Source organism: Neopsephotus bourkii, unplaced genomic scaffold (assembly GCF_033783945.1).
Source record: "Neopsephotus bourkii isolate Nb327-2 ecotype Australia unplaced genomic scaffold, CSIRO-AGI_Nbou_v1 NB_1792, whole genome shotgun sequence".
NCBI classification, from domain to species: Eukaryota; Metazoa; Chordata; class Aves; order Psittaciformes; family Psittacidae; genus Neopsephotus; species Neopsephotus bourkii.
This window is the reverse complement of record NW_026902266.1, coordinates 4,370,596-4,391,196: the sequence shown is the minus strand read 5'-3', so window position 1 is coordinate 4,391,196 and position 20,601 is coordinate 4,370,596. Positions and strand designations below refer to the sequence as shown.

The 20,601-nt window shown below is 42.2% G+C and overlaps 1 protein-coding gene across 2 annotated transcripts in view; it reads right to left on the bottom strand.

Moving 5' to 3' along the window:
* TSPAN4 (tetraspanin 4) overlaps nucleotides 1-20,601 on the bottom strand; it is a 461,954-nt gene that overhangs the window by 386,769 nt on the left and 54,584 nt on the right. The window contains exons 1-2 of one of the 2 annotated variants that reach the window (XM_061380323.1): nucleotides 1,545-1,619; nucleotides 358-449 (exon numbers count right to left, since the gene is read on the bottom strand). The gene's annotated coding sequence lies outside the window, so the exon portion shown is untranslated. Of the gene's footprint in view, nucleotides 1-357; nucleotides 450-1,544; nucleotides 1,620-20,601 lie in introns of those variants that run through there. The other variant, XM_061380322.1, reaches the window with a different exon arrangement.

Sequence of the window (20,601 nt, the reverse complement as noted above, 5' to 3'; positions counted from 1 at the left end):
TTTCCTCCTTTTATTTATATAATTTTTTTCTTTCTGAAGCTGTTCTCACAAATTCTCATCTTGGCCATTGGATGAATATCCAGAATACACAATCAAAGCACTCAGTCTTCAGTCATCATTCCTCCACAAGGTGTACAGGTGGCCAAGAAAGAGAAGCTTGCAATGTTGAACTTCCTGTATGAGCTTTTGGGGTGGGTGGGGAAAGGTATGTATGCATTTAGCTTGGGACTGGAAAATCAAATCTTTCTGCAGTAGTACGTGAACTGACAAAGTATAAATAGAGAAAAAGATTCTTATCAGACAACAGCTAACAAATCCTCACTGGCAAAAAAAAGAGTGCATGTAGGAGAAACTCACTCTGACTGGTGGTTTTGCAGTTGACACACAAGATGCAGTTGGAAGTAGCTTTTGATCCCCCACAGCAGTAACAGCCAGCTTCAGTAATACCACTGCAAGACAGAAACCAACAGATTCATGAGTCAAACAGGCAGCTAGTGATCAGAAGTCACTTCAGGTACAGATTTTTCAATTCAAAATTACAGCTCCCTACTTCACAATCCTCTCCTCTCTGTGCTACCCCACACACTTTTCAACCTCAATGAAATTTATTACTAAAATGAAACTCAGGTCAACAAATGAAGATTGGAAAAATAACATTTAAAAGAGGTGACTTCTCATTGAATCCACACATAAACTAATGAAGTGAGAATGAACATGAAATGGAAAGAGACTAAGGCATGCTTAGCATGCAGAGGAAAGCCCAGGTAAAGAGTACCTACAGAACAGTACCCTGTAATTTATGCTCCACCAGCATCCCAAGGAACAAGCTCTGCTGCTCCCAGGGAACAATACACAGAAAGCATTCAGAAGAGAGAAGAAGCTTGTTTCCTGTACACGGGAGAAGGTCTTGGAAAAGGAGAGTAAAATTAATAAATACTTCTAATCATTCAAGTTTCTACGACTGACAAATGCCAAAGCAGCAAGCTCCGCTGGTGGGAGCAGTTTATGCAACAAATACATGCAAATGAAAAGCACCTTCTGCTGGGAATGGTAAAATTGCATGAAGTGATGCTGCACAGGGAAAAGTAAGGTTATAACTATACTCAAATGCATAATCAACCAACAGTTTAGTTCTACCTACAGAAGCAACAGTAAAGTCTGCACTGTAGACAAGCCCTCTTGAAAAAACAGCCCTTTGTCCATGTGCAAACCACTGTGCATGGTTTGTCAAAGAGTAACTCGTAGCTTTTGCTTAGGTGCTTAATGACACTAATTTCCAGATGCTCTAGAAATCTAGCACAACAGAAAGCAGGCTACATCCCTGTTACGTGCAGGAGTGTTGCTGTCCGAGATCGTACTGCCGCACAAAACAAGCAGGCCCCAAAGGAGAATTGGCAATGCATTCCCTAAACATTTATTTTGGTTTTTCTAAAACAAAGAACTAAGGAGATAGATATCACGTGTTTGTTGAGAAGAGAGTTGCCTGATGATTTTTAGATTTCTTTTTTTCCTCCTAACTTGACAAATACCAGAAGCAACATCACCTTTTAAGGCAAAAGGCAGCTGAAAGTGAAATCCTTCTTTTAAGCCAGAGTGACTCATAACAGCAAAGATTCTTCCTAGAAAAACAAATACAATCATAAAGCAAGACCAAGCTAGAAGCCTTAGTAATAACAATGCAAATGAATCCTTCTTTTCCCTTGACTTTTGTGGATTGGTGTTGGCTGGTTCAGCAGGTGTTCTTGGCTGTTGCAAAACAGAAAACAAGCTAGACAGACTACTGGACTGACCCAATCTTACCATTCATTTGCATCCCTAGAGAGTACACTACCATAAACACAAGCACAGATGCACAGGAACGCATTTCATCTCTTAATTATGTAGGAACACAGGAGAAAGCATTTATCTGAAGTCATATCTACACTGCAGTCAAACGTGCTTTCAGCACAGTTGACAACCAGCACAAGAGACAAAGCAGAGTAGATGATGCAGAAGCATACACACAACACTGGTCCAGTGAGCCTGCGCAGAGGTGTATAACCCAATACCACCTTATCTTCATCAGGCCTGTTAAACAACATCAATGATACTAAAGTCATATATGGCTATTTAGACTGCAATCCGGCCCCCTGAAACAAAGGTTGTCACTGCCATCGAAGTGGCAGCATTACACTGGTGAGAGGATGTGATCTCAGTAGGCTACATCTAAATCTACTCTTCAAGTCTAGAAGACATCAAAAATCCTCCTCTTTGAGTACTGTGGCCATTGCACAGATTTCCCTTGACTTGTCTAACACAGGAACCCAGGAAAGTACATTTAAGCAAAGAAGGCACCGGCACCACCATCAGAGACCAGAGCTCCATCTCCCTCTCCATAAATGAACTGCAAATAAACTATAACCCCAGGCAGAACATTTTGTCTGCTTGTGCCCCACTTTTTTTGTCAGGTTGATTTTTTTTTTTTGTCTCTTCTTTTGACCAGGGACCATCTTTTACACAATGTTGATGTTTATTTTTCATGTGTTGCTGAGCACAACAGGGCCTCTAAGCATTAACTTGAATAACAACAGGACCATCAGCTGCAGTGTAACTCCAATTAGTGCTACAAGGCTCCCCGCAAACCCAGCTACAGAAGATATCGTGCTCCAGAGACCAGAAGCATGTGTTTAAACTTTCTGTCCTGGCTTGTGTCAAATACTTGCTGGCTCTCTGGCATGCAATGACCTGGAGTCCATCTCAAGAGAAGTCTCTGACACATCCCAACTGTTTAGATATTTTTTTCAGGATAACTTCAAGGGTTCTTAAGGGGGCAAACTACAACTTAGCAAGAGAGGGTGAACTGGAATCATAGAATCAACTAGATTCAAAAAGACCTTTAAGATCAAGTCCAACCTTTACCCCAGGACTGCCAAGACCACCACTAACACATATCACCAAGGGCCTCATCCACACATTTTTCAAATACTGTGGTGATTCCACCACTTCCCTGGACACCCTATTGCAACGCCTGATCACCCTCGCAGTGAAGAAATTCTTCCTAATATCCAATCTAAACCTCCCCATGCACAGCTTGAGGCCGTTTCTTCTTGTCCTATACCACTGGTTATTTGGGAAAAGAGACCAGCCACCTCCCCTCTCCATCCTCCTTCATTTGTAGCTTCATCCTGGGTAGGTGGTCTATAACAGACTCCTAACTGCTTGGTTGGCTTTACTCCTGTTCTTCACCCACAGACATTCAGCCCTCTCGCTCACGACACTGAGTTCAAGGCAGTCAATGCACTCCCTGACACACAACATAACCTCAATACCTCTTTTCCCTTGCCTATCCCTTCTGAAGAGCCTGTAGCCATCCGTTGCAGCACTCCAATCATGCCAATCGTTCCACCATGTTTCTGTGATGGTGACTATGTCATAATTTTCCTGCTGCACAATGGCTTCAAGCTCCTCCTGTTTGTTGCCCATACCGTGGGCATTGGCATAGATGCATTTAACTTGCCCTGTGGATCTGGCCTTCAACAGCAGTGTGCTATCCCCTGGCTCATTTCTAGCGAGCCTGATTTTATCCCCTTCCCTTTGGAATCTAGTTTTAAAGCCCTGTCTATGAGCTCTGCTAGCTCCTGGGCTAGAATTCTTTTACCTCCTTGGAACAAGCATACCCTGTGGGTCACCAGCAGGCCTGGTGCCATGCAGACTGACCCATGGTTCTGATGCTGACACCAGTCCCAAAGCCAGACATTAATCTGCACACAATAATTCTGACACTATCATGCCATTGTTTGTAACTGGCAGGAGGGACGAGAAATCTGCTTGGGCTTCCGAACCCTGGACTGTCATCCCAAAGCCCTGAAGTCCTTCCTGAGTCTCCTCAGGCTTCCTGATGAAGAGATTTCCTCACTGCCCACCTGGAGGACTAAAAGAAGACAGCAGTCGAAGGGCTGTGCCAGAGAAGTGAGTTTTCTAGTAACATCCCTCACCCTGGCCCGAGGGAGGCAGCAGACTCCCCTGTGAGCCAGGTCGAGTGGATATATGGGGCCCTTTGTTCCCCTCAGGATGGAGTCACTAATCACAGCCACTCTTCTTCTTGCCTAGTAGAGTTGGTCGCAATACAAGGCAACTCTCTGACTCTTCCATGGCGACTCTTCTAACCTGGCTCATCCCTTGTCCGCTTCATCATTTTCCTGATCCTCAGACACCAGGGCCTCCAACCTCAGAGCGGCCTGGGCCGCTCGCCCTCCCTGGGTGGTGTTTGAACGCCCCCTGTCGGTCACTGCGGGCCTGGGCAAGGCCCGGGGCGGCTTCGTGGCGCCGGTCCTTCCGGAGCGGGGCTCCTGAACGCTGCCACTTCCCCAAGCTCCGGTGCTGAAGGCGTCCTCTGCTGAGCTCCTCACCTTGGCAAATGACCGATTGATCCTAATGCCCAAATTCAAACTGTCTGATTAAAGACCTGTCACAGACAGCAAGCTTGGACACCCTGAGCTAGACAGGAGTCCTGCTTTCTGATTTTCTTGCTTTGAAACACCTGTACTTGCTTCCCCCACTCTTGCGTTCTTCCCTGGGCACTGCTGTCAGAGACAGATCCAAGTGACTTTCTGCTGTGATCCAGGATGGCTGTTTCTTGGGGCTTATATTCTTCTGCAAACTGATAGAGGAATCTGGTTTCTAGCTGCAGGACATCTCAGTGCCCTATCACTGCCCAGGGCTTACTGCTTCTTCATAGCATCACAGAATGGTTTGGGTTGGAAGAGACCATAGAATCACAGAATGGTTTGGGTTGGAAGAGACCTTAAAGATCATCTAGTTCCAACCCCTTCCACTAGACCAGGTTGCTCAAAGCCCCATCCTGCTTGGATCTGAACACTTCCATGCATGGGGCAGCCACAGCTTCTCAGGGTAACCTGCACCAGTGTCTCACCACCTTCACAGTACAGAATTTCTTCCTAGTATCTAAAATCTAAATCTACCCTCTGCCAGTTTAAAACCACTACCTATCTGGTCACTCCCTGATAAAGAGTTCCTCCTTATCTCTCCTGTAAGCCCCCACACCACTCAGCTTGACTTCATCAGCAAACTTGCTGAGGGTACACTCAATCCCACTGTCCTGTAAAAGGCCAACAGATTTGTCAGGCACAATTTGCCCTTAGTGAAGCCATGTTGGCTGTCACAAATCACCTCTTTTTCTTTAGAGAGGATCTGCTCCATGATCTTGATGGGCACTGAAGTGAGACTTACGGGACTGTTTAAAGGCAAAGAATGAACTTGGAAGTCAGGAGATAGGACCATGATGTGATAGTATTGACTGAGTTTTCATTCTTCTGAGCACAGTCAGTTATTTTTTTCCTTCCCCTTAAGCCAGAAAATAGCTTCACCCTCTCCTATTTTGAGGCAAGACCCATAATGTGACAAGGACACTAAGCTGCACCCATTTGGGCAGTAGCTCCAAGAAACAAAACCGTTATCAACAGAGACATGATCAAAAGCATTTATTTGATGGTAACCCTGAAAAGGAGGAAAGACTTTGCTGCATGAGTCTTCCCATGAGGCATTACAAAGTGACCTCTGTTTGCTAGTGCCCACATAGCTACCCAGGGCCAGATATCATCAGGGACAGCAGGAAGCAGAGAACTGCTCTGATAGATCACAGATAGATCTTGCCTGATGTTACAAGGGCATGCAGGACACACACATGTAGAACTACTCACAACTTCCCCATATTGAAGGGAACACACAGAAATTCCTGAGGCACACAGATCAGGCACAGCCACCTCCACCAGTGGTAAGAGGCACTTTTTAGTCTCATCTTTGCTTTCAACTGCTGCCTTTACTCTTGCATTAGCAGATAGTGCCTGTAACAAATAAAAAAAGTTATTCTGTGAAGTCCTACTAAACACAAGAGGCTGTTGAAAATATATTTTAAAGCAGATATGAACACTGCTTATTCTTGCTTTTAAGACAAAAAAAAAAAAAAAGAAATGTCAGGAAGTTTCATCTCTGTACCACCACCCACCCCTGTATTTTGGGGGGGTTTAAATTAAGGTTACATTGTATTTCTTGCCCACATGCTCTCTCTTCAAACAAAATTCCACGTGACAACTTGCAATCATTCTACTTATTTGAAGTCTCTTATTTCAATTCTTATTACTTGATACATGATGTCTCCTTACCCACAGAAAAGGCTACAACCCTGCCATGCCCATATCCATCACCATGTACCCAAAACCTAGCAAATCTGGCAGATAAGCTACCTCCAGCTAATATCTGCACAAGCTTAAATACTTGAATTACCCTAGTGGATTCTGCTATGTATTTATACCTACATATATTTAAAAAACCAAGCCAAAACAAAACAACCACTGGACAATATCAACAGTTACTCCCTTCCCACTCCTATTTTAGGTTTTGCTGAACTCTACACTGATCTCATCTTCATTACATCAGAAATAACCCTGACAACCATATTCCTGCAACATTAGTTAACTCTTGCACAAGTCAGGCTAAGGAGCTCTGCCAATACCCAGCACTGAACATGCAACTAGAGATAACAGCACCAGCCCAAACAGTCGCTTGCAGCACAGAGCCACCAAAACTTCAGACACCACAGAAACAAGCAGAGGTTCTATATGGGACACGCTACATCTCACCAGAGGGCAGAGGAGCAGCTCCCACAACACCCTTCTGTGCCTGCCATAATTCAGACACTTACAAAATGCACAAATATTTTAATGGTTTCAACAGTTGTAACTGAATCAAAGTGATTAGAAGTCTGAAATATGAAACCCTGATTAAGGTCAACAGCTTTAAACTTGGTTTCTATTTTTAGCTGTCATGCCTGAAAAAGGACTGACTCTCCCTGCTTAGGAACTATGAAAGCTACTGATGATACACTAAAGTTCAGCATGCAAAGTTGCCAAAGATACATCACCATTCATTTAACTAAGCACTTATGTAATAAATCACACATTTATTCAAACTTCAATTTTTGCCATTTTTAGATGAATGAATGATGCTTTTCCTTTTTACTGAAGTTGGGGTGGGATTTGTTTGCTTGTTTCTTCTTTTGTTTTGTTGTGTTTTTTTCTGTTTAACTTTTACTTTATGTCAAGCTGCCCTTGAAGGAAACCTGAAACCCAGTTTAAGTCTGCAAAATCAGCATTTATTTGCTACCTAAAGTGCCCCAAACTCGATGGCTTACTGAGAGAAGAAAGCGGATTTAACAAACCTTACATTTAAAATTGTTTGTGAAATAGTATAGTCTGTACCGACAGAAAGAAAGTTGACTGGTTCTACCAGAGTAAACAGAACAACTCAGCACCCTTCATTTAGTCTTTCTTCAGTCCCTCCCCAGCCCAAGCTACAGGGAATTCTCAACTCTCAATCAGTCTCACAACTTCACAAGTTACCTGTCGTGGAACTGATCCTGTTGTAAAACTTAAATGACAAGTATTCTCCCCTACACCTGCAGAATAGGCTATTGCTCTCACTGGTTATCCTGGCACAGCAGTGAACTCTTTTTCTCCAAGCAATTAAGCCATTGATTTCCTGTGGTTAGAGCACTTCCATTTTCCTTTAAAGCCCTAGCCAAACCTCCACTGGTAAATACTTTTTCATTTCAGTGCTATTAAATGGTCAGGGAAAGTTTAAATTTTAATCAAATTTGTCATTATTTCAAACTTACCATTGAAGAGGTTTCTTTTCAGAGAATATATTTAATTTCATGCTTACAATTATACACACACAAATTTGATTTAGACATAGCACTGGTTGCATGCATTGATTCCAATACTTCCCCAGTGATTCTGAACATGAAACCATTCCAGGGCTTTGGGAAACACAGAGTGTATTTAAAATATGACAGGTACCTTGCTTCTGAAATATATTCTCAATGGACATAGCCAATTGTTTCTCACCATAAACCTTGAAGAAGAGATCACAGGTATTTTCTAAAGGAGCTATTCTGTTTCCCAAAGAGCTGACACATCTCTTATATATATCACAATATTGCATAAATTTGTCCCTCTGCCATCTTTATGAGCACTATCCTTCCCATGCTGTGATGGTTATGGACCCAAGACACTATGATGAAGGCAACACCAGCAGAATATTCCCTACTCTCCAAGCTCTCTCTGGCAAGGGTAATGCAGCACTGCCTGGACTGACAGGTGGTTTACTAGCTAGGTCCAGAGTCACACCATACTCTTTCAGAGGCCCACCTAATATCACAGCATGACACTGAATCATAGTAATACTTTAAGTTGCCCCGAGATCATCCACAACACTTGACATCATGCAGCAAGACGGAAGTTACCTTCCCAAGGAGTCTGCTGCTCAGCTGGGAGATGAACCATGTACCCCCATGCTCCCAGTGAGCACCCAGCTCCACAGGGAGCAACAGCCAAGTAAATGCTATCCCATAAGCATGCCCTGAGCAAACACACAGAAGCATCTGTGGAGGAGCAAGGTAGACAGGCAAAGCAGACAGTGTAGGCAAAGGAAATTTTGGTGGTAACAACAGTTTACATGTCTTTTATTTCCTACTGAATTAGCCAGTTGGAGCACTTCAGGACACAGCACTGAGTTCTCTAGTGCTGCAATGTCTGAAAAATAGTCACTCCACACACCCCCTCCTCCTTTAAAGCTTTCCAGCTTTTCCTTTTAAGCTAGAGACTTAAAATTACTGTTATCTTACTTTTGTTGCTGTCAATACACCAAGGCATTTGTTTTGCTCACAGAAAATCTCTGAGGCAGTAAACTACCTCATACAAGTTTTATGTAATACACAGTACTTCCAGTGAGAAGACACACCTATCCTACCTTTGCCCTTTGCGGTAACTTCACAGAGTTAAAACAACACATTTCCAATTTTGAGGAAAGGCTAGATTTTTCGCTCTCTTAAATCAAGTAAGTTTTTCATGTCAGGTTGTAGCAAATCACTCTGCTCTGATCTTCCATCTGGCTACAAGCCCCCACGCTGCCAGGGCAGTGTAGCATTGGCTGTGAGCGCTTCAGCCAGCTATTAGAAAATAACGCTGTTGCTGGCCCAGAATCACTGCAGCCATGGCAGGCACTCTGTGGCAACTGAAGAGCTGCCGTGCAGTAATGTAAGAGCACTGATTTTTGGCAATATGGTGCAAGCACTAAGTAAAGCACAACTCAGGGGCCAGGATAGCAGCATTCACATTGTCCAAAGAGTCCTTCACTTTCACAAGTGTTGCTCTAAGGAACTTTCTGACAGTCTCAGCCACTGGGTTTCTGCACAAACTCATAGGCCCAAGTCCCCTTCTATCTGGGGTGAGCACTCACATTCAGTTTGCTTCCAGCCAAACCCTTTCAGACATCCCACCCCCCCATTCTTGCCACAGAGCATCCCCAGGACTTCACAACCTGCTGCCCTAATCTTCTTTGCTCTGCAAAAATTTGGATGCCCTGGGTAGCTCTCTGAAGCAGACAATCCCAATGATGAGGCGAGAGGCCCATTACAGGATAACTGAACAGAATACATTCCATTTCACAGAATGAAAATGCATTTGGGGTCTAAACAGGAGTCAAATTATCACTTTTCAGACAGAACCAATAACAGTTTCCAACTCAGACTTATTTGCAAAGTTTAGAAAGTATCTAAACCAGTACCTAGATACTAGGTATCGATACCAAAGATACTAAACAACTATACACATTGCTGGTACTTCAAACACCTTCCCTCCAGCGCAAGTTTTAAGAAACCTATTCAATGGGACCACCTAGCACCACGAGGCCTCAGGATAACCCAATGCATCTCATGAAGAATCAACACAGATTTCTGCACTTGCTTGTGTAGAAATGAAGGTTGGCTTGAACCACTGCAAATATTTTTTAGTATTTTACAATCAGCTGAGAGACACCAAATGGCTTCAGAATCAACACCTTTAAATTATTTAGAAGTTTTTGGAAGTTCTATGCCAAGTCAGTTACAGTAAAGCCACAGCACACCATATTGGTTAAAGCAACTCAACAGCAGATGCAGTTTATTACCTCCTCTCCTGATTCCTCTTCTACAGGCAAAGAAGTTATGAATAGGACTTGAGCGTTCACTTCTCTGCCCCTCAGTTCTCACACACAATACAGAGAACATGCCGACTAATTGATATGTCTTGAGACCAAAATCTGCCCTTTGACCGCAGAAATCATCCCTCAATACCTATTTGCTACATCTAACTCAGGAAATTTCTGGTGTTGCTTGGGGCAAACTGAGCAGTACAGCATACAACTGATTACCCGCTTACACTTTAAAAAATGGGGGGAAACAGGAAAAAGATACATATATACATGAAATCATGAAAAAAAATATAAATGCAAAGCTCCACAGAAGTCTACGACAAAACATAAAGTTCATCTTTGAGCTTTAAAAATGTATAGAAGACAAAAAATCACCCATCTCCAGGAAAATCCGAATTTAAACCATTTCACTTTGATTGACAGTAGTTTTCTGCAAGCACACAAGAGTTGGTCAAGCAAATGAAATGCTACATGTGGAGACTAAACTTGCAGGGATAACAGCCGTTTAGTGGCCACTAGTATTCTAACAACATTATGGCTAACCAGTGTATTTCTCATTAGAACCACACTAGGTACCCAAGCCAATAACAACTGTAATGTCTATCTTTACCTCTTCCCAGCAGTTTCTGCCATCTGCCTTTGCTCTGCTGTCTCATCTTCAGCCTGGCACAGTCTAAAACCACTTTATAGCTTACACTTCATATACATGCTGTTATTCACTTTGTACAGCTAGTGCTCTACTCTCTTGCAAACCCAATGCTTGGTAGGTGCCCATCTATTACAACTAGCATGCACTACTCTAATAAAACACCCCCAATCCAGAACCCAAAAGCAAGCAGGCTGCTTACAGTAATGCCTGCTCATACAGCACTGTAGGCATCACTGACACACTAGGGTTGTCTGAAGTCTACGAGTTTGCTGGTCCCTGCCTTGAGCAGGTGGCCAGCAAAAGCACGTATTTAATTTTCAACTATGAGAGCTGCTGCTGTTGCTACCTACAGTAAGACTATACTTAAGAAATATGCTGCAGCTGTATCAAAACTTTGAAACACTTAAGGTATAAGTAAACTCCTGCTGTGAAGATAACATCCTCTTGCTTCTGGTCTGCTTTAACTTTAGGTAGTCCACGGGAGAATAAGGCAGAGGGATGATACCTCACAGCTGGATGGGAACAAGAGCCGAAAGTCAGCCACAGGAAGTCAAGCAAAGTCTGGAACTGGCTAGAAGAAAATAATTCCTCTTTATGGGCAGGCTGTGAAGTATAAGCTGATAAAATTTGCTCATGCTCTACAGAGCATGAGAGAGGCTGAAGAAACACCACGTAAACTGAGAAATAAAAGTTTCTTGTACATGGTCTGCGCTTTCCATATGCCAATACCAGAGTATTCTAAACAGTAAGTCAATTTCATCTCCTGTCAATGTAAATGCAGCCAGCAGTTCCACACTATCTCCTTTCTACACCTTAATCTCACAATGTAGATGACTCATATCAACCATTACTTCTTCCACTTCCACTTTTCTGTAAATATTATTAAGAAACCTACAACTACATGACAGTTCCTAATACAAGGAACTGGTGGTATTTCTTGACCACACAGACATATGCATAGCTGTGTCCGCCCTGCAGCCCTCCGCTTGGAAGGAAATCCAACCACTGAAGAGGAAGAGTGTGGAAAGAGAGGAGGATGAGACTCAAACAATTTGGAAGCTCCTTCCCAGCAAAGAAAGCAGAGATTACCCTAAAGATGCACCTGTGCCAGTTCAATACATTAACAAAGCTACCAGGGTCCTCAGGTTTCCCCTCAGCTCTTCACAGCCCTGCCATGCTTGCCTAGGACACAGGTTCTCAGGTGGGGTGAAACGCATGACACTTTACCCAGATCCATGAAGCAAGGCCAGCTTATACTGACTGATGATCTGGCTCAACATATCCAGGGAACAGACACACTCATCAGTTATCCTAAACAGCAGGATATTACAGTAATTTGTGACAGCTGCTGTGCGCAGCTTTTCAAAATTCTATCCTATGCCTTCAAATACAGCCAGCATTGGACATGTCCTTTAGTAGGAAAAAAACACATCTATAGATCAGCACCCTGTACAGCCTAAGTGTTACTTGCCGGCATTTACAAAGCAGCAACACACAGCATAAAGGTTTTGCTAAGACAAATTCGCATGTACTGCTTTCAGTGAAAGTAAACTCAAAACCACTTTCATCTCCTTCTCATTGACAAAGCCAAGCTTGACATCCTCCCTCCCTCCTCCATTAACCACCCAGTTCTCCTTTCTGATTTTACAGTGTTGCATTTCTCTCACTTTTAAAAGGCACACAAAGGCATAGCCTGAATTCATAAGGACAGAACAAAAAACAATTTCCTTAAACCTTCTGAAATGTCTCAAACTCTAAATATTTAAAGATACCCCCTTACGCCCCTCTACACAAATACCTCTTCACAGTCCTCAAAGCGTCACTCCACCTTTGCATCTAATGTACCTAATGTACCATGCCCTTGCTGCTGTACTTACTGCAAAAGGGTTGGCACAAGAGTGCAGACAGGACAGGACAGCTTGGGTCCTTTCACCTCCGGTACATCTGCGCAACATGTACTGTCCCTGCCTCTAGGCCCAGAGGTGTGGGGGAGATTTAAACAGAGGAGGCCAGGAGAAAAGAGAAACAATTTACCTCATTTACGAGCTTTCAGACCAGTGTCTCCAGTCACTTCTTACCATTAGAGGTCAGGAAGGACTTTGGCTACTGACAGGCATTTTTCCCTCATCCTCCCTCACCTGAGAAGTGATGGTATTTTCCTGGACTTCATGACTCAAATTCACAAGTAAATGTCACACACACAAACAATTACAGCTCTACCTACAACAAATGAGGTATGTCCTGTTCATACCGATGGCAACAGTTCTCTGAAGTAACATAAGAAATTCCCTCACAAAAACACCCCAGTGGTGTCCCAGACTCGTTTTCCTGACTCTTTGCCTTCTGAACTAATGGACTTGAATGTATATCAATAAACGGAACCTTAGGCACATACAAGAAAGACGACTAGTGAAAATAATTCCTGCAAACCCAATAACTCCTCTTGGAAATGCCTTCAACTGTGTCTGCAAGATAAAATAAACTAACAGTCTACAGGCTGTGGGGAAGAAGAATTAAAAAAACAACCAACCATGGAAGGGAGATGCGTGAGTGGAAAAAGAATACAGCAAAACAAGCTGAAAAAGCCCTGTATTTATCCCCTCGTGGAAGCTATCTGGACAAACCCCAGGCCTGACGCATTTTTGAGCAGAAGAATCAAACAAGCAAGAAAGAAACAGGAGACTGAAGCCCGTTGCCACTTTGTTATAACGCTGATGGAACACAGCAGGAGGACTCAGGACACCTTTTCCCATTTTGTGTTCTGATAGCACTAAAACAACTTCACAAGACTCGCACAATGCTCATGCCTCTGCTCCCTAATCCCCACTGTGGTAGCAACAGATACTGTAAAGGCATAAATCCTGTGCTCTAAAGCTACGGTTGCAAGACAGCATGCTACAAGGAAGAGAAATTGATTCTAATTACAGCTCTGATCCCTTCACTCCTGCACCTGCAAGAAAGTAAAGTTTAGGGAATCTGCTTTACCATGGTATGTAAAAGCCACCCCACTTTGTACTCTGAACTAGCTAGGCAGTGTAGGATATTCTTCATCTCCCTACCCAGGGCCTCTCAGCAGCTCTACCTGGCCATAATTTACATACAAACTTCTACAGAGACGATGACACGCTTTTAAACTGGGAATGAAGTTACCAAATTACCAAATTTGAGGACAACTTTTATAACCTTCCAGTTGGCATTTACTGCATCATGTTAAAAAAAACCATAATGTGCTTCTTCAGTCTTTTCCTTGGTTAGAGGCTTTGTTAAGAGTACCAGTACACACATACACACACTGAGTCACCAACTGGAGACACTTCACGTGCCTCAGTTCTACCCTTATGTCCACAACTCCAGTTTAAAAGCCAGCGCAAAGGCAGAGAGAATAGAGAAACCAAATTCATAAAGTTCCTCTCATCTCTTACATGCTAAATGGAACAATATTCACATTGGTCAGCTGTCAGGGAATTAATACAAAAGTGAGCATTGTTTTGGCCAATTTATTGAACAACAAGGATATTTTATGAGCAAACACTTCCCCTCCCCTATTAGTCACATCCATCTAACCACTGTGCCAGTAAAGATGCACAAAAAAATTCTCTTCAGTAAGGAGAGTTAAAGGAATGAAACAAAGGGTTGCAATGATGTCAGAAATAGTCCTTTCAGAAAAGCATCAACATGTTTAAATAAAGATACTAGTTTAACAAGAGCAAATATATTGCAGTACTTCTCCTCAGATAGAAATAAGCAGTGTTTAATCAGGTAGTCAGTTTGCCCCAGTAGAAGCATTTCAATTACTGAAAAATAACATTTAACATAAAAAGCTTTCCAGTTTCACAGTCACCACAGTTATTATCCCAGAATACGAATGCCTGACAGTGCTATAGTTTGTACTTCTACAAGAAGTTAGAGTAGTACGTTTATACTACTCCAACAGGGATAGTAAATGCTATAATCAGTTCAGCAAAGTATTTGCCCTCCCCCTTCATCACAGATACAATCACCATCACATACTGTGGGATAGTCCCATTGCAAGGCAAGGGAATGCTGAACAGTGTGGATGTGAAGAGCTGGATTCCACAAAGGGAGTGGCCACTGCGGAAGAGAAGAAAGTGCGCTTTACCCTCTAGTTCTCATTTTGTTTTCAAGGAGCATACTTTTGTGGATCTTGCTACTGGGCACATTTTGTAAGGCAGAAAGTAACTCCATTATAGATTTATCTCTCTCTTCTGCTAACACTTCCTTTGTAAGATCAGCAAGTAAAGTTTCCATAAGGTCAAAATTGGCTTTTTACCCTCTAGAGACCGAACTGGTCTTTTCAAGCAGTTTAATAGCCTTTATCTCCTGAAAACATTTCAGTTCTGTCAGTGGCTCCTCCGATTCCCCTTTCATTGTAAGTGTATCTGCGAGCCCCGCAGACAGCAGCAGGCACACGTTATACAGCATAGCCACCAAGTGACATTTTTCTGTTAAACACCCATAGATTACAGGAGCACATGCCTAGGATAACATCTCCCCTCTACACCTATCAAAGCTAAGGAGACTTCGGACCAGCTCACAAGGTGGTTTGGCCAATTCTGTGACAATATCCATGCAGCTTCAGCTTTGCTCCCCCTTTAGGTGCATTATGGCATATTTTCCAAGCCTGTTACATTAGCTGTCAGCACCTTCTTCCAAGCAGAGCTAACCCTGCTCAGAAATACCAGAAAGGTTTTCAAGTGAACAAAACGTTCACCTCAGGAGAAGTTCTGGGTGTCCAGCAATTAAAGACAGTCACTGGATAACAGGGTATCTGTTCTGTATGTGTGTGCAACATGGTGCAGGGAGACCACCTTCTGACACAGACCAGTCCTAGGTCCACAGTACTTCAGTTATTCCATGTGAAGCAGTGAAGCAAGCAGGCACCACAGTGTGGAAATGTGATCTGCTACTGTGCGTGCTCATGTGTATACACACACATTATTAAAATCTCTTTTTTATTACAAGTACTACACAGAAGATCAGTATCAGGAAAAAACATGACTCCTTTGCGCAAGGCACCATACCTGTTCACCTTTAACATGTGTGTGTTAGTTTCTATCTCCCTCAGCCACAAGCTATGATATTTGTACATCCTAGTCTTTACTGCAGATTTTCTCACCTGTGAGGCATGGGTTCTCATCATTATGAAGACCAGATAATACAGATATATTGATACATTCATATTGGCTCAAGGTTAAGCTTTAGAGTAGACAACCACACTTATTACTTACCCTGCTTCCAATGCTGGTTTGCCACACTAGTTTTGCTGGTACAAGCTCAATCATCTAAACAACCAACATACCACACACTCCAACAAACTCAGTTTTCTTGGGTACAGCTAAGAGCGCAGAGACACAACCAGAAGAGCATGGGTCTGAGGCTGTTGCAAGGTCACTTTAACGTATAAATTGCTGCTGAAAGGCAATCTGGCTCACATTCTCCTCCACTTACCTGCTCTTCACCTGTCTCCTCTCTCACATTGTCACCAGCATTCAGAATCAGCTATAAAGTTTAAAACTCTGGGAAAAAAACCCTAAATCTGGCATAAGGAAAACAGTGAGAAACAGCCACAGGCAAGAGGAAATCAGGACAATTCCTTTCTGCAGTACCCTAGACATACATTGCAAAAGCATTTTAAGTTCATTACAAAAAGTAATCCCTGGAGCTACAATGCAAGCATGTTTTCAAGTGTCACTCAATGAGTCCTAGACAGAGCATATATGAAACTTCAAATAGGCTTTATGCCTGGTTTAACACATCTACACTTTATATAACAAAGGAAAATAATCACAATCTCCAATATATAAAGGTCACAACCCAAACATGCAAATGTAAGACTGTTATACAAGTATTCAGGGAAGAGAACTGTTGTGATTTAACCAGCAGGCAGCTAAGCACCATACAAGCTGTCCCCTCACTCCCCTGCAGTGGGATGGGGGAGAGAATCAGGGCAGGGAGGGGGGAAGGTAAAACTCGTAGGTTTAGATAAAGACAATTTAACAGGACAGAAAAGGAAGGAAAAATAGTAATAATAAAAGAGTACACACAACAAGTGTTGTATAATGCAGTCGCTCATCACCCACTGACCAATGCCCAGCTAGTCCCCAGACAGTGGGCTGCCACCACACCCTGACCAGTTCCACCCCCCAGGTTGTTTTGTTCAGCATGCTGTTCTGTGGTATGGGATATCCCTTTGGTCAGTTGGGGTCAGCTGTCTCGGCTGTGCCCCCTCCCATCTTCTGCACTCCCAGCCTACTCACCAGCAGAGCAGTGCGAGAAGCTGAAAGTCTCTGACTTAGTGTAAGCACTGCTCATAATAACGTGATCAACATCATTCTCATCCTAAACGAAAACATGGCACTAAGCCAGCTACTAGGAAAGAAGTTAACTCTTATCGCAGCCAAAACCACAGAAACAACTAACTTACTAACTGAACTGTAAGTCAAAGCATTAGTTTGAAGCTGATGCTAGTCTGTGTTTTGGTTTTGCCATTGTGACTACTTGAGATCTCAAAAAAGAAAAAAAATCATATGTGCACTCAAACTCTGTCTTCAGGAATTTGTCAAACATCTGTGAACAGATTAACAAAAATTAGAGATCAAGCTTTTCACCTGCCAGCCCTAGCAGCATCCCTTTCAATCAACAGCAATAAACACTAAACACAGTAGCACCTGTAAATTAATGGCCTAATCATGTTTACTTCCTGGCATTTATGATAATAACATGATCTTGATGGACTCACTTAGGATTAATAGTGCCAGTGGTCATTAATTCAGCTAAAAATTTCCCTTTGCAACTTAATATTAAACATACTAATTGACAATTAAAATCTTGAAATATTACTGACCTACACGAAACCTTACAACTGAACTGTAAGAAAATGGACTTTCTGGTAGAGAACGGGAACAGCATGAAAATTTGTTTTCACCTGAGCCTTAAAATACCACAGAGAATAAGGAAAAAACCACCAATTTTTTTTCAAAAAAAGGACAAAACAAAACAAAAAAAAGGAAAAAAAAAAAAAAGCTGAAGTAAAATGGGAGAAAAGTGCATGTCTTCAATTAATCCCAAAAATGAGGAAGCCCTTGGAAGGCTCTGAATAGGATATGTAACCCTGCAGTCTTCATTTCCATTAATAATTCAATTATTGTATGCAGTGCACAGATGCGCTGCGTGGCTTCCAGGTTCCTACACATGAGCTGCCAGAAGGAAGACTGAAGTCTGTATCCGTACATGGAAATTATACTCCCTGTGATCTCTTTGCTGTCTAATTCCTTCTGGCACCACAAAGCCAGGAACCCCACCAACCCAGGCCCTTCACAAATCACACCACTAATTCCTTAGTTACTTTCTTCGCAGTGTACTCATATAGTGTGGATAAGTTGTGCCTCCTTTTCCCCATCTTTTTTCTGCTTAAACTGTACATTGCCTTGGGGAAGGGACTGGCCCTTCTACATGTGGCAGTTCAGACCTGCTAAGCACTCTTGCAATTCAAATGATGAGAACTTAAAAGCCAAGAAAAAAAAGAACAAGAAGCCTAATAGACAGTTTATCAACTGTACGTGGCTGATGGACCTTATTGCTGGGCTCACAAGTGTTCCTACAAGGGGCAACTCATCAAATAAATCCAAAACATTAGTAACTCCAGAGCAAACACAGCACAACCATGGTCCATCCAGTGCCCAAGCAATCATTCTGGCAGGAGTCCGCTCCTCCAGCTGACACCTGCATCTCATGTCTTAGGTTAAAACATACAAGTGACTTACTCTTAAGGGTAGGTCACATACTATTAAACTTATCAAATCCATTCCATGCCAAGAGAAATTGCTTACTACAAGACCAGCTGAGGATACGTAGCACCTTGCAGGTAGATCTGGGTCTGTTGTGTCTGACTGAGACAGACTGTGCTAGCTGTGTCTGACTGAGACAGAAGATCATCAGTCTTTCTTCAGCTCTGCCTACCACCTCTTCCGTAACACAGGAAGATTTCTGAAAAGAGGGGTGAAGAGGTTAGATTTTGACACCCCAGATCAAAGACTCTGATAACTGGAACCAGCAAATTAAATTCATTTGGTACAATTTTATGCACCTGGTGAATGACATTTTCTTTCAAATGCAGTTTGGATAGTAAGTCTTGAAAATGAATTCTGCTGCTTTGTGTGCTGGTACAAGAGGAAGGGACTGTTCTTTTTCCAAAGCTTCACTACATCTTCCTTTTTACTGCTATAAATTGCTAATGCCGAAAGGCGGGTTCAGACTCTCTAGTTAACATATGCAGGAAAGAAAAAGATAAATCATTTTTACTAAGCTGACATCAGTTGTGAAAAAGAGCAAATGAGATACTTCAGATAGAGACCTTTTCTTTCCTTAACCAGGTCCAGCATCTCAGCTCAGAATTACAGAAAACCCAAACCACACCTCTGGCATGTTAAGGGCAAGAATTTGTGATTAAAGCAAACAAGTTTTTAGGGGACCTAGAGAACTGGAACAGTACAAGATACTTTTTCAGATTACATCCTGCTACAGCCATTGTGTATGAAGTATATTACAAGGAAATACTTGTCCCTGTTGAGGACCTTTTACATGTGGCTTTGATTTTCTCCCCCACATCTTAATAGAGCCTGAAGAATACAAATCAGCTTCTCCCAAGCTTATTTGTGTGTTGAGTATTTCAAGCTCTAGATACCTCACACTATAAATACAGCAAAATGAGTTGAGTGCCGTCATCTCACTTAACTTTGCTGACTGTGGAAAAATATCCTAGAAACCCATTTCCTAACTCAGCTTAATTCATCTTCCCAGCATGGCCATACAACAGCAGAACAGCATGGCAGTGGCAGGCACTGATGCACTAGCTTTTAATGTTGTTTACATGTATCTTGTTGGAGTACAGCAATGACAGAGGCATTTATTATTCCTTCTCCTCCGAGCTTGTGCCATAACACAAACAAGGTCTCCTCTGTAAGATCAGTAAAAAGCAGTTAGTTTATCACCTTAAACCAACATGAAGTATCTTTACTTAATTTTTATTTTTAGAATACAAACCTGGTTTTAAATTTAAGATTTTTTTTTTAAGGAATTTATGTTACAGCCTAATTCTTCCATACTTTACTTAGGACATTCACTAACCTTTCAAACACTGCAGAGAATGATGCCTGCCCCAAATTTTAGTGTTAGAAGGTTCTTTTTAAAGTTGCACTCATAATAGAGCTTTGACTTTTGGGGTTAACTCAAGCTTTATAAATATAGCACAGTGTCAAATACTGCTTTCAGTTAAGTACCAAAGAGCGAATGTTCCTATTTGCATTTTCCCCAAATGTCAATACTTCACATGAAAAATAGAGTTGAAAACTAGGACAGTTTGTTTCTCTGTCCTGCTCTACAGCTACAAACAAGGTGGAAAAGTCAGAAATTTACTTGTTCTAGAAGCCTAAATGTCATAGTACCCGTCTTTTATTTAAATTAGTGCCTAGCTGCATCTTTTACTGTCAAAATATTTTTTGTAAGTCAAGCTCCCAGTGACCAGAAACAATCACCTTGCAATGGCTCTGTTTAAAAATTTAATGCTATACGTAGAAGACATTCAATCTTCCTCCCAGACCCCTTTTCCTAACCTGCACTCAAAATCTGAAAGAAGAAGGGCACAGGGAAAACAGGTTACAGTGAAATTAAAACTGAAGTACTGTATGGGTGTCATTTCAGTTTCTATTCACATATATTTAAATTCCCAGTAGTCAATTTGGCTATAGCAACCAATGACAAAGCTAATTAAAAAGAATCCCATACAACACAAGATTTAAAAGGGATGTTGAAGCTTTCTATTTGCCAACCCAGATGACAGTCACCATCAGGGATCTGTCTCTCTAGTTTGAATCATTATCCCCAGCTCCACACTACACCCATAC